Consider the following 13,250-nt stretch of genomic DNA (forward strand, 5'->3'; position numbering starts at 1 on the left):
AATTTGTTGATTACACAACTATCGTTGGTGGGAGTTCAGATGGTGACGAGATGGTGTACAGGAATGAGATGTATCAGCTAGTTGAGTGGTGTCACAACGATGACCTTGCATGCAACGTTACAAGACAAAAGAGCTGGTGTGGACTTCAAAAAGGGTAAGACAAGGGAACACACACCAGTCCTCATAGAGGGAGCAGTAGTGGAAAGAGCAAGTAATTCCAAGTTCCTGGGTTCCTTGATGCAGCTACAAAGAAGGATTGACAGGTTATATTTCACTAGGCATTCGAGGAAATTTGCTATGTCACCAAGGTGACTAGCAAATCTCTACAGATATACCATTGGGAAGCATCCTAACTAGTTGTATCATCGTCTGGTATCATTGGGGGGGGTACAAAATAAGCTGCAGAAAGTTGTGAACTCGGTCAGCTCCATTATGGGTTCTAGTCTCCACAGCATCCAGGACACCTTCAAGGCGCGACTCTTCAGAAAGGCAGTATCCATCATTAAGGACCCCCATCACCCAGGACAGGCTACCCAGGGGGGAGGTACAGGACCCTGAAGGCACACACTCAACAATCCAGGAGCAGCTTCTTCCCTTCTACCATCTGATTTCTGAATCCATGAACACTACCTCACTACTTTTGTTTCCTCTTTTTGCTCTATTTGTTTAACTTTCTAATATAAAAACTTACAGTTTTTTTTTATGATAATGTATTGCAAAGGTACTGCTGCCACATTACAACAAATTTCACATCAGCTGCCAGTGATACTCAGCCTGTTTCTGAAGCACCTGGCAGGGAGGGTGTTTGTTAGTTAGCGTCAGGGTCATATTGATCTGCTGGCACAGAGAATACGAAATGAAGGTAAGATTGCTCGGAGCCAACCACGTCCCAAGGAGCATGCGGCTCGCTGTACTCTGCCTTCAGCGCGGGGCCTTCTGCAACAGTGGTGAGCGGGGAGAGAAGCAAAGACAATGAAGTTGGAACACGACAGCACAGTAAATGCCCTTTGGCTCATGAAGTTGTGTCCATTGTTTAATCTACTCAAGTCAATCGAACCCTTCCCTCCTACATTACCCTGGATTTTCTTTCATCCACATGTCTATCAAGAGTCTGTTAAATGTCCCTAATGTATCTGCCTCTCCCACCACCCTAGGCAACGTATTCCACGCACTCACCACTGTGTAAAAAACACTACCTCTGCCACCTCCCCTATACTTTCCTCCAATCGCTTTAAAATTATGCAGACAGACAGACATACTTTATTGATCCCGAGGGAAATTGGGTTTCGTTACAGTCGCACCAACCAAGAATAGTGAAGAAGTATAGCAATATAAAACCATAAATAATTAAATAATAATAATTTAATCATGCCAAGTGGAAATAAGTCCAGGACCAGCCCATTGGCTCAGGGTGTCTGACACTCCGAGGGAGGAGTTGTAAAGTTTGATGGCCACAGGTAGGAATGACTTCCTCAGTGTTCTTTGACCAGTCCAGTTTATTGTCAATTCGTATCCCCAGGTATTTGTAATCCTCCACCATGTCCACACTGACCCCTTGGATGGAAACAGGGGTCACTGGTGCCTTAGCCCTCCTCAGGTCCACCACCAGCTCCTTAGCCTTTTTCACATTAAGCTGCAGATGATTCTGCTCACACCATGTGACAAAGTTTCCCACCGTAGCCCTGTAGTCTGCCACATCTCCTTTGCTGATGCATCCAACTATGGCAGATTCATCAGAAAACTTCTGAAGATGGCAAGACTCTGTGCAGTAGTTGAAGTCTGAGGTGCAGATGGTGAAGGGAAGGGGAGACAGGTCAGACTGACCACTCTGTCTGACACACAGTGTTGCAAGTGCAGGTACTGTGGTCTGCCAGTCAGGTAATCAATAATCCATGACACCAGGGAAGCATCACTGTCAGCTTCCCACCCAGCAGAGCAAGGCGGATGGTGTTAGTCTTTTCTGCCCTGAGAAAACAACTGTGGCCATCCACTCTATCTAATCATCTTACTGACCTCTATCAATGAAGACCAACAAGGCACATTCCTTCTTCATGCGTCAGGTCTATAGGGCTTGCACCAACAGTCCTGATCAATGGGACCAGAATAATACTCAAAAGGCAAAAGATAAGGGCCATCAAGGACTCAATGCACTGAATGGCCTCCTTTATAACAACCTCGCTGCGATTCATTCTTGAAGGTCAACTTTTCCCACACAGGTGGCGGTTCATGTCTGTGAGGAGTTTGCAATATTCTCCCTGTGACCGTCCTCTGGGTGCTCCAGTTTCCTCCCATTTTTCAGAGTCATTCGGGTTAGGGTTAGTGAGTTGTGGGCAAGCTACACAGGCGCTAAAAGTGTGGGGACACTTGCAGGCTGACCCCTGCACATCCTTGGACTGTGCTGGTCATTAACGCATACAGTGCATTTCACTGTATACTTTGATATTTCAATGTACAGTACGCGTAACAAGTAAAGCTACTTTCGCTAACTTCCCTCCCTTATGGCACTCAGCACGAGGCAGACCTAGACAGCAGCAATGGATCGGGACAGAGGAGGAAGTCAAACAGAGGTCCCAAGAGATGATTTACTGAGGAAAGTCCCCTGCTCTCCACAGTGCCTAAGGTGTCACTTACACACACCTGTTATTGTGTCTCCGAGTTTACAGCACTGGCAGGGGAATTAAAGTAATCTCCTTCATGTTCCAGGCTGCCCTCTGCCATGCCAGTAAGCCCTTGGTGAATCATGCCAAAGGTCAAACATTCACAGACAATCCGACCTTCAGGCCTCCAGCCGGCTCTCTGCCAGGGGTGAGTGACTACGTTGGCAAAATGAAGAGGAAGTTGGGCGCCAGGAGAACCAGCTGACTCTCTGTCAGGGTAACAACGTTGGCGAAATGAAGAGGGAAGCTGGGTTCCAGGAGAATTGTAATCTGTGGAATGAACTGTACAAGCCCACACTGGAACACAAACACGTGCTAGATATACAAACATGGAAATACACACGTACCTCCACAAACATTAAAACACATACCTACTCACACAGAAACAAGCACATACACAAACACACCCATAGTTACACAAATAGAACACAGACACGTACAAGCTTGGAGTATAAAAGTTGGGAAAGTTTTGGTAAAGTTATATAAGATGTTCTAGTCAGCACGGACTAGAAGGGCCGAGATGGCCTGTTTCCGTGCTGTAATTGTTATATGGTTATATGATTATATTGGTGAGGCCAAATTTGAGGAATTGTGTGCACCTCCCTACAGGAAAGATACAAATAAAATTGAAAGAGTGCAGAGAAAATTTGCAGGGATATTGCCAGCACTCAAGGACTTGAGTAATAAGGAAAGGTTGAAGAGGTTAGGACTTTATTATCCTAGAGCATAGGAGAATGAGGGGAGATATGATAGAGGTATGCACAGTTTTGAGGGGTATAGAAAGGGTAAATGCAAGCAGGCTTTTTCCACTGAGGTTGGGTGATCATACAACTGGATATCAGAGGTTAAAGGTGAAATATTTCAGGGGAACCTGAGGGAGAACGTCTTCTCTCAAAGGGTGGTAAGGGCATGAAGAAAGCTGCCAGTATAAGAGGTGGTGGCAGGTACGATTTCATTACTTAAAAGAAGTTTGGTTAAGTTTGATGAGGGAACACATCACTCCCGCACTAGCTACTCTGCACTGGCTTCCTGTATCTTTCAGAACTGATTTTAAAGTTCTCTTATGGAGGGCTATGATCCAAGTGCTGGTTGGTAGGACCAGGCGGATAGGAGTTCAGCATGGACAAGAAGGGCCGAAGGGCCTGTTTTTGTGCTGTAGTGTAGTGCTCAGTGATCCCATGACTCTAAAAGAGCACACATGCACACAGAGAGATACATACATATGCATGGAGGTTGGTGACCAGTGGAATGCCTCAGGGATCTCTTCTGGGACCCCTACTCTTTGTGATTTTAATAAATGACCTGGATGAGGAAGTGGAGGGATGGGTTAGTAAATTTTCTGATGACACAAAGGCTGGGGGTGTTGTGGATAGTGTGGAGGGCTGTCAGAAGTTACAGCGGGACATTGGTAGGATGCAAAACTAGGCTGAGAAGTGGCAGATGGAGTTCTACCCAGATCAGTGTGAGGTGGTTCATTTTGGTACGTCAAATACAATGGGAGAGTATATTATTAATGGTAAGACTCTTGGCAGTGTGGAGGATCAGAGGGACCTTAGGGTCCGAGTCCATAGGACACTCGAAGCTGCCACACAGGTTGACTCTGTGGTTAAGAAGACATATGGTGTATTGGCCTTCATCAATCATGGGATTGAGCTTAAGAGCCGAGAGGTAATGTTACAGCTATATAGGACCCTGGTCAGACCCCACTTGGAGTACTGTGCTCAGTTCTGGTCGCCTCACTACAGGAAGGACATGGAAACTATAGAAAGGGTGCCAAGGAGATTTACAAGGATGTTGCCTGGATTGGAGAGTGTGCCTTATGAGAACAGGTTGAGTGAACTCAGCCTTTTCTCCTTCGAGTGACAGAGGATGAGAGGTGACCTGATAGAGGTGTAAAAGGTAAGGAGAGACATTGATCGTGTGGATAGTCAGAGGCTTTTTCCCAGGGCTGAAATGGCTAACATGAGAGGGCATAGTTTTAAGGTGCTTGGAAGTAGGTACAGAGGAGATGTCAGGGGTACGTTTTTTACTCAGAGAGTGGTGAGTGCTTGGAATGGGCTGCCAGCAGCGGTGGTGGAGGCGGAAATGATAGGGTCTTTTAAGAGGCTCCTGGATGGGTACATGGAGCCTAGAAAAATAGAGGGCTATGGGTAAGCCTAGGTAGTTCTAAGATAAGGACATGTTTGGCACAGCTTTGCGGGTTGAAGGGCCTGTATTGTGCTGTAGGTTTTCTATGTTTCTATATCTCTCTTTACCATGCACACATCTTTCAAAAAACCTATCACATACAAATATGCTTAAAACCATTCAAAACACTTTGTGCAAGCATGTAAATACATGCACATATGACCTAGCACACGACAGTCCCAATGTTTCAAACACACTGAAGTGGTGCAGTCACAATGGACTGGACCCAGGTGCAGAGCAATGGCAGGATCCCCCCAGGAAGAGACAGAAACAAGAGGGAAAACTTCAGAATATGAGCCTTGGAGGAGCAGCTGAGCGACCCCGCAAGAATTATCCTCTCTGACACAAACCTGCTCATCCCGCGGGCGGCAGGCTTACAGCTCAAACCAGGAGCAAGGGAATGGCGGGATCCCCAGGAAGAGACAGAAACAAGAGGTTAGACTTTGGGTAACTACAGCACCTCTAAGCCAACACCGCAAGAATTCATTCTCTTCAACCTCATGACCCACCTCAGGCACCGAATAAGAGACCTCTTTAAATAATCACAGAATGCCAGAACCACTACCTCAATCGACCTGACAAGATTAACCGAGAGCACAAGGGCCTGACCACTCCAGTCGAGCTCTTGATCAATAAATCTGGGCGCTCATAAACCCAAGAATCTCGCCGCTCTACGGCAAGCCGCCAGGTTCACGACACGCATTTTTACGCACGTGTATCGGGCGAAACGCATGAACACACTCAAGCACACGGAATGCACTAGCACACAATTAAAAATGTGAAAATGTATGCACAAACATCTGTGAAGAAATGGATCAAGTGACACTGAACGATGTTCCTATCAAAATGGAAAGAAATGTGTAGCAAGATGCACAAGTGTACAACGCCATGCATGCAGAATTACTCATGTAATCAAAGCCTTGTGTGAGCACAAGCTGGATTCCAGCAATAGGAAGTGCAAAGCTCTCTCACACATCAAATGTCCTACTTTTGTCTTCACTTTCAGCTCACCCGCCTCAAAGTTTTTGTGCAGAAACGATCAAATGAGCGTTTCCTTCCGTGAAGGGGAATAACTGCATTATGACCAACAACCGACCACAGTCTACCAAGAGGCTGAGATAGGTCACTGGGGAAAGATTACACACTTCAGGAGTTTTTCTCCTCTTTCATCTGACCATCCCCAGAAAGAAACCAGCACTTCTCTAGGCTTCAATAACCTACTTAGGTTTTATTTTTAGAAATAAAACCATCACGTAGTGTTGATGTCGACAAGAAGAGCTCTGGGATGGAAACAGCGACGTCCAGCCCATCACAGGAAAAGCCCTCCCCATCACTGAGCGCATTAGTCATACCACCAGGAGCACTGCCGCAGGAAAGCGGAACCCATCGCCAAGGACTCCACCATCCAGGCCATGCTCCTTTCTCACTGCTGCCATCAGGAAGGAGGTACAGTAGATTTAGGCCCCACACCACCAGATTCAGGAACAATTATTACCCCTCAACCATCAGCCTCCTGACCAGTGTGGATAACTTCACTCACCACAATTCTGAGCTGATTCCACAACCTATGCATTCACTTTCACTCTACAACTCAGTGACTCAATATTATTTATTTATTATTATTAAGTTTTCTTTCTGTGTTTGCACGGTTTGTCATCTTTTGCACACTGGTTGTTTTGTCTTTGTGTGTCATTTTTCACTAATTCTATTGTGATTCTTTTGTATCAACTATGAATGCCTGCAAGGAACCATGGATACCACGGTAACGCAGCAGGTAGTGCGATGCTATTACAGTTCGGGCTGGCTGTAAGGAGTTTATACGCTCCCTCCCCTCCTGAACCTTGTAGATTCCTCCGGGAGCTCTGGTTTCCTCCTCCAGACCAAGGGTGCACAGTTTAGTTGTTCAATTGGTCATTGTAAATGATTAGGCTAGGATTAAATAGGTGGGAAGGAAGGGCCTGTATCAATAAATAAATGAATTTCAGAGCAGCATATGGTACTCAAAATAATATATGTACTTCAAAATAAATTAATTTTGAACTTTGAAGACGCTGGTGAACACCGGTGAAGATGAGTTCGTCGCTCATCGTTGGTTTTCCCCTGGAGTGAGGAGAAAGTTTAAACGCGATTGTAACCGCAAACCCCTACCAGCGGGTTAAGCTGAGTAAAGATGACAGACGTTTTCTTTTCCCTTGAGGTTATTAGAGTACTTGGTGGGATTCATGTGAACCCAGCACCATCACTGTCATCAATGCTGAAACAGAAATCCAGGGATGCATTCAGCGGCCAATTTATTGTCTGAGCGGGTCAGCGATGGAGTGGGGAGTTGAAGCTTTGGCTCTTCGAGGCATTGGTGAGGAGATGCATTGGCTGCAGGTAGATTTTATTTTATTTATTCTGTCTTTCTTATTGCATTCTTAGAGCAGGATGGGGATGTCAGGCAGGATACCGGTATGCTCCTCTTGCGGGATGTGGGAAGGTGTGTCCCTGCAAGAAATGCATCCAGCTGCAGCTTCTAACTTGCCGTGTTAAAGAGTTGGAGCTGGAACTGGATGAACTCTGGATCATTTGGGAGGCAGAGGGGTCAATAGACAGGACACCCAGGAAGGTAGTTTCACCCAAGTTCAGGGCACAGGAGGGTGAAAGGAGAGAGGCAGCCAATGTAGAGTACCCCATGGCCTTTCCCCTCAACAACAGGTCAGATACCATTGGGAGGCGCGACCTAGCAGAGGAAAGCCAATGCTGTTAGGGCTGGCTCTGTGGCTCAGAAGCGAAGAGGTGAGCTGTGTAGTAACAGGGGATTCGTTGGTTAGGGGAGCAGAAAGAAGTTTTGGTGGATCAGAATGAGATTCTGAGAAGTTTCGCTTGGTGAGAGGTTTAAAGCAAAGTTGCAGGGAGGTAAGAACCAGAGCAGAGGAGGTAGTGGAGTGGTTGTGGACAAAGGCACAAAGTCAAGAATCAAAAGTTCAAGCACGGTGGGACTAATATTCTGAGCTGCATCTTTCATTGCAAAGGGTACTGTAGAGAGTCAGCAGGGCTCAGAGATGGATCCGCACATGAAATTATGACATTGTAGCTTAGTAGCATTGCAGGAGGGGCAGGACTGGCAGCCCGGGATTCCGTTGTTTTAGACGTGATCGAACAGGAGGGATTGGGTGGGGGGGGTGGTGGGGTGGCCTTACTAGTCAAGGAAAATGCCATGGCAGTGCTGTGCAGATGGACAAGAGCTCATCTGGTGAGGCTTTATGGGTAGAACTGAGGAATAAAAAAGGGATGACCATATTAAAGGGATTATATTATAGACCACCCGACAGTCCAAGAGATTTAGAGCAAATGTGTCGAGAGATTGTAGGCCGTTGCAAGAAACTTAATGCTGTGATGGTGGGTGACCTCAACTATCTGTATATCAACTGGGACTCCCACACTGTGAAAGGGCTGGATGGGAAAGAGTTTGTCATATGTGTTCAGGAAGGTTTCCTTAATCAGTAGATAAAAGTCCCAACTAGAGATAGTGTAATAGGCGATCTCCTGTTAGGGAATGAGACAGGGCAGGTCACAGAAGCCTGTGTCGAGGAACACTTTGCATCTGGTGATCATAGTGCCATTAGTTTCAAGGTAATTATGGGAGGGAATAGGTCTGGTCCTTGGGTTTGAGATTCTAAATTGGAGAAAGGCCGGTTTTGGTGGTTTCAAAGAGAACCCAGCAAGTGTAGATTAGGACAAAATCTGTTGGAACTCTTTGAAGAAATAACAAGCAGGATAGTCAAAGGAGAATCAGTGGATGCTGTCTGCATGGATTTTCAGAAAGCCTTTGACAAGGTGCCACACATGAGGTGGCTTAATAAGTTAAGAGAAAAGAATGAAAAATGTGACCAAGGGTGCCATCCTCCAGACGATTCACAAAACTACTTCCTTCTCTTCTTTTAAATTTCAAATGTGGTTCTGCTACTGCTGGAGCCCGCCTCCTGCATTTTGGTGGTGTGTTTTCAGGCTGATTGAGTGACCTGGCACTCTGCTGCCCCGGAGGGGTTTCCACGAAGTGTGCGTCCCCAAGGCCGAACCCACGACCGACTCCATTCCTTGCTGATCTCGTCGACAGAAGCACCTAGAGAAGCCATCGAGGCGAGTGCGGAAGGCACGTGGCTGTTCAGTGCTGCTTACCAAGCTCTCGCTCACTGCTCCCAAAGGAAGGTCCCTGCATTCGAACGATCTCTCTCTCCCTCGCTGCTGTCAGAGGGTGGTGCCAGAGTTCTGGATCTTGGGCAAGTTTTAATTGACATGATGTGTGGATTGGACTCTGTAGTCCACGTTATGATGTGTTTCTGGTTTCTGGTCGCATCTTATTTTGATGCTATTTTGGACAATTTTGAACCGGGCCGGCCTGCGGATGATAAACACCGAGCTGAACTGAATGCACCTGGACTCTTTTTGATTCAGTGTTTTCTACTCTGTGTTTTTACCCTTTTTTCCCTGCCATTTGCATGATTTGTTTTCTTTTATGTGCGTAGGGAGCAGGGTTGATTTTTTTTGAACGGGTCCCATGGTCTTTGGTTCGTGGTTGTCTGTAGTGCAGATGATTCTTAGGTTGTGTACTGCACACACACTTCGATAATAAATGCACTTTGATCATTTGAAGAGCCAATGGTATTACAGGAAACTGTCTGGGAATGGGTAGAGCATTGGTTGATTGGCAGGGGGCAAAGAATAGGAACAAAGGGAACCTTTTCTGGTTGGTTGCCAGCAACTAGTGTTGTTCCACTGGGGTCTGTGTTGGGTCCGCTTCTTTTTATGTTTAAATGATTTGGATGATGGAATTGATGGTTTTGTGGCCAAGTTTACGGACAACATGAAAATAGCTGAGGGGCAGGTAGTGTTGAGGAAGGATTTAAGATGGATTAGGTTCAGTCAGCCAATGATTCAGGCGGAGATCTATCATCTGGTCTCATAGATAATCCAGATTAATGGTCTCAACATGAAACATCAACTATTTATTCCTCTCCATAGATTCTATCTGACCTGCTGAGTCCCTCCAGCATTTTGTGTGCATTGCTCAGGATTTCCAGCATTACATTTATCATTTGCTCTGCCAAGTTCTTAACCTAACTACTCTGCCACTTATACTCAGTCAAGAGCACCCACAGTATTATGAATTCCTCACATGGTGTAACCAAAGGTGAACACACATCGCTTTACAATAGTTATCATGGGTTACAATCTCATTATCTTACCGTCATTAATGTTAACATTGTAAAGTTACAATTAACATGCAGGTTCTCCAGTTCATTTCCATTCTTCTGATCCCTGAAGTCTGACCTGATCTGTAAGTGAGGAAATCAAGGCTTCAGTTGCAGAAGGAGGCATTGAGGCCAAGGTTGAATCATCTCCTCAAAACTGATCAATAAAGCTTCAAGACCTTGGCCTGAACACAGTTATTACCCCTAATTCTGCTCCTATGTCTTTCTCCTCATCTGTGTTCCAAAGGACATCCTTGTATTCTGAGGCTGTGTCCTCTGGTTCTAGTCCCCTGCCCCACAGAAAACATCCTTCCCACACCCTCTCTATCTAAGCATTTCAATATTCAATATTCAATATACTCAATATTCAGTAGGTTTCAATGAGATCCTCCCTAATTTGTTTTAAACTTCAGTGAGCACAGGCCCAGAGCTGTCAAACACTCCTACATTAACCCTTCCATTCCCAGAATCACGCTTGTGAACCTCCTCTGAACCCTTCCGAAGGCCAGCAGATCCTTTCTTAGGCATAGCTACTCACAATACCCCAGGCACAGTCTGACCAATGCCGAATAAAACCTTGGTATTACATCTTGTTTTGTCTTCCAGTCTTCTCAAAAGAAATGCTAGTGTTATATTCTGAATAAAATAACAGGTAACAGAATATTGATCTAGCTGATTACTCATTGCTGACATTTGGAAAGAGCAAGGAATTTATAACTTACTATTTGATAGTGCGCCCAGGGCTGATTAAACCACAAAATACAACTACATCATATTTTGGGACAGATCCAAGACTCTTCCACTAATGCTATAAATACCACATGGGAAAAAAAACAAAGGTGAAAGATAAGAGAATTAGCCCAACATGTCTACAAAGGGCACGTCATAGTACATGGGTATGAGATAAGGACTGTTCAATAGCAGCAGAGCCTTGATGGCTCACGACTGATACTCTGCCTTGCAACACACACAAAATGCTTGAGGAACTCAGCGGGGCAGTTTCCATGGAAACGAGTAAACAGTTGATGTTTCAGACTCAGACCCTGCCCCCAACCCTACTCTAAGAAGTTGAGGGTTGCAGCCCTCTGGCCACATAAAGGAGGGAATACTTTGTAGGGTGCTTTAAATCACACAGCACATGGATATAAGAAACTTAGATGAAGAAAGAGGAATTTGGGGCTTTTCTCCTTGGAATGATGAAGGATGAGAGATGACTTGATAGAGGTGCATAAGATGATAAAAGCCATTCACTGAATGGCCACTTTATTAGCTACCTAATGGTTCCTAAGGTTGTCATAGCCGGGGGTGGTATTGGGGATAGGTTCCCACTACCTATAAAGTGCTCCAAATGGCGTGTGTCTCTAACAACCTCTTACAACCAAGTCCAACTCTTGGCCTTCATGTTTGGCTTAGTTACTAGGCCTGGCAGAACTGTTTCAACTGACAAGAGAAGGGGCAAAGGCAGATCACTGGCGCCTCAAAACCAGTTGCTTCGGGCAGGTGGGGCTCGTCAGCCTTGGACGGCAGCCTGGCTAGGAGAAGGAGAGCTCTGACTTTAAACTCCGCTGCCTTGCGGCCACACCCGCCCATGGGAGTAAACCTCAAGGAAGGAATCCGGAGTCGGGGTCCCTCAGGCAGTTTGATGTTGTTTACAAGTTCACTCTTGCAGCCTCTGCGACGACACCGGTGCCAAGTTGTATCGGCGCTTGCCCTTCCCTTGGACTACGTCAGTGACGTGGAGAGGGGAAATCCGCTGCGTGGGCAACAGCCGGTCCTTTAAATCTTCCCGCCCGGGCTTGCGCCCTGGAGAGGACACGGCCCACCAGAGGCGCAAACCCATGATCCCCTGGGATCGACGGCTACCTATGGGGGGAGTGCCTAATAGAGTGAGTTCATAGTGTTCTGCTGCTGTAGCACATCCACTTCAAGGTCTGATGGGCTATAGTCGCAGTAGCACAACACTGGGGCCGAAGGGCCTGTACTGGGCTGTAATGTTCTGTGTTTTTGTTGTACGTGAACCTTACAGATTGACTCCAGCCAGAAAGAGTCTTTGTACTTCTCTCGAAAGCTTGTCTGCCTTTCTTTTTGACATTACATTTCTTATCTCTTCGATCTGTAACATCCAGAGAACAATTCTAAGAAATGTATAACTTTTTACAGATAGGCTAAAGGTTGTTTCTGTTGCTGGTTTATATGGTTTTCAAGATTAATTTTCAGAGTATTAATAAGATATGTAGTTACTACTGACATGAATGGCAGGTACAATAAGCCAGATACTAAACAAAGGTACAAAGTCAAGTGGTAGACTTTCTGAAGTGTTTAAAAATGCAGTCAAGTTACACCCTGTTTGCAAACGATATTTTCTCGGGTATGAAGGAAGGGTGATGAATAAGCTTGGAATTTCATGAGCCACTTTTACTGCTCAAAGACCGGGTGTTAGGAGTCAGAATTAAGAGGATTTTCCCCATCAATGGAAAGGGACACCGTCTATGAAGTGAAACCTTGGCCATCATCGGCCAACTTTGACTCTCTTCCACCCATCTGAGACACTTACCAGGAGTGCTGCGTATGCAGAGCCATTGGCATTGTTATGGATCCCTCCCATCCATACCACAATCTCCTTTAGGTGGGAGATACCGTAGAATTAGGGCGAGGAATGTTAGTGTGGGAAGCAGTTTCTTCCCCTTAGGCCATGAGACTACTGCACTCCCTGCCATCTCTAGGTCTCATCACTTATGAAATGCCAATAGCGTTATACTGCTGTCATACCCCCCCCCCCCCTTCTCCAGCCCTTTATCTCTATCACCAAACAACTTCCCACTCTTTACTTTACCCCCTTCCCTCTCCAGGTTTCACCTGTCACTTATTACCTTGTACTTCTTCCTCTCCCCCCCCCCACCCCCCACCACCTTCTTACTCTGACCTCTCCTCTCCCTTTCCAGTCCGGCCTGAAACGTTGACTGTTTACTCTTTTCTGCAGAGCCTGACCTGCTGAGATCCTCCAGTAGTTTGTGCATGTTGCCCTGGATTTCCAGCATCTGCAGACCTTCTCTTGTTTAGCACTGTACTGTTTACTCTTTAACTTGTGTCACGGATGGACTTAACACTAAAAGTCAACCTTCTGGAATACCAGGTGGCCCCTGCTTTATGAAAGTTTGCTTTGCGCCTCTTC

The 13,250-nt window shown here is 46.0% G+C and overlaps 1 long non-coding RNA gene across 1 annotated transcript in view; it reads right to left on the reverse strand.

The window, feature by feature from the left end:
* The window catches only part of LOC132382774 (uncharacterized), a 52,671-nt gene that overhangs the window by 21,943 nt on the left and 17,478 nt on the right, over window positions 1-13,250 (reverse strand). The window contains exon 2 of the long non-coding RNA XR_009508458.1: window positions 10,073-10,162. This is a non-coding gene — a long non-coding RNA (uncharacterized LOC132382774). The remainder of the gene's footprint in view (window positions 1-10,072; window positions 10,163-13,250) is intronic.

The sequence above is a fragment of the Hypanus sabinus genome, chromosome 29, assembly GCF_030144855.1.
Source record: "Hypanus sabinus isolate sHypSab1 chromosome 29, sHypSab1.hap1, whole genome shotgun sequence".
NCBI classification, from domain to species: Eukaryota; Metazoa; Chordata; class Chondrichthyes; order Myliobatiformes; family Dasyatidae; genus Hypanus; species Hypanus sabinus.